At 40.5% G+C, this 1,628-nt stretch overlaps 1 pseudogene; it reads right to left on the bottom strand.

Moving 5' to 3' along the window:
- Positions 1-803: 803 nt before the first annotated feature.
- LOC125938608 (adenosine 5'-monophosphoramidase HINT1-like) lies at positions 804-1,337 on the bottom strand (annotated as a pseudogene).
- Between the last annotated feature and the right edge of the window lie 291 nt (positions 1,338-1,628).

Here is a 1,628-nt window from a genome sequence, read left to right as displayed (position 1 = left end):
GACGCGGGGCTCGAACTCACGGACTGTGAGATCGTGACCTGAGCTGAAGTCGGACGCTTAACCGACTGAGCCACCCAGGCGCCCCTAGCATCCCACTCTTGACTTCGGCTCAGGTCACGATCTCATAGTTTGTGAGTTCAAGCCCCGTGTTGGGATCCATGCTGACAGTGCAGAGCCTGCTTGGCTCTCTCCCTGACCCGTCTTTCTTCCCCTCCCTGCTTATGCTCTCTTTCTCTCTCAAAATAAATAAATAAACTTAAAAAAAGAGAGAGAGAGAGAGAGAGAGAGAGAGAGAGAGAGAGAGAGAGAGAAAAGAGAAAAGAATCCTAAAACTACACAGGAAATATGAGTTTAAGTGTGGAAAATAAACACCATGGGCATCATTCCTTCATTTACAAACATCTGTGATATACAGGCACTGTGGTAAGATCTGGCACAGAAGTTCCTTATTCAGTCACATAAGACAGTCCCTGCCAACTGAACAGTATGATCTGGTTGGTGAAGATGGACTCCAAACACCCCCTCCCCCCACCCGGTAGTTCAATGGCCACAGATAATATGAACTTTTATTTCTGGTCTCAAGGCCTTCAGTGAATGAGAATTCCAGAATATCCTTGTGGAAGGGGAAGCTCTTTCATGGGTTAGTGCAAAATAAGATGGAATTTGCTCCATATGAGGTTTTCTTTCTTTCTTTCTTTCTTTCTTTCTTTCTTTCTTTCTTTCTTTCTCTTTCTTTCTTTTTTAACCATGCAACATTATCTTTTATTATGTATGGGCTTTTAAAATTATTCCCTCAATCTCACAATACACAGGTAAAAACAAATATACTATTCAACATATTGGAACTTGCAAATATTGATCATTGCCTAGAGAAGGGAAAATTATCCCTAAAACATGCTTAACCAGGAGGCCAATTCATCTGCAGACCTCCAAGAACATGGAGATGAACATGATAGACAGACTGTCCCCCTTCTGAACCTTCATTCATCACCATTCGATAACCCTTCTTTAGGCCCAGATCAGCAGCACATTTTTTGCCAACAATCATTAAATGTCCAAGAAGACTTTCATCATCATCTTCTGCTACAGAAATCTGGGATATATGTTTCTTGGGTATCACCAGAAAATGTGTTGGTGCTTGAGGGGAAATGTCATGGAAAGCAAGACACTGGTCATCTTCAAAAATGATTTTGCCTGGGATTTCCTTGTGAATGATCTTTCCAGAAGATCGTGTCGCCATCAGGCCAGGTGACGTGAACCTTGGTGATCTCATCAGCCACCTCGGCCTCCCTCCAGCGCCCATATGAGGCTTTCTTAACCATTCAATTACATTCGTTAACAGGATGGAGTTCAATAACATAAATAAAATAGACTGAGAAAAGAAACAAGCTTTTAAATAAGTGATCAATGTTTTGGGGAGATGAAGAATTTACAAAATGTTCACATTCTATTTTGTAGAGTGTGCATTCAGAGTATAGACTCATTTTAAGATGGCACTTTTTCAGAATCATGGTCTACCCACTAAAACAGAATGAGAAATCAGAGAAAAGTCAAAGATTAAAAATTATTAAAGATGAAAAAACAAGAGCTACAGTTAGTACTAATTGAATTGGGAATGATCTAACATG

The sequence above is a fragment of the Panthera uncia genome (genome assembly GCF_023721935.1).
Source record: "Panthera uncia isolate 11264 chromosome B2 unlocalized genomic scaffold, Puncia_PCG_1.0 HiC_scaffold_24, whole genome shotgun sequence".
NCBI lineage: Eukaryota > Metazoa > Chordata > Mammalia > Carnivora > Felidae > Panthera > Panthera uncia.
The sequence above is the reverse complement of the archived record's forward strand: the minus strand, read 5'-3'. Positions and strand labels throughout refer to the sequence as shown.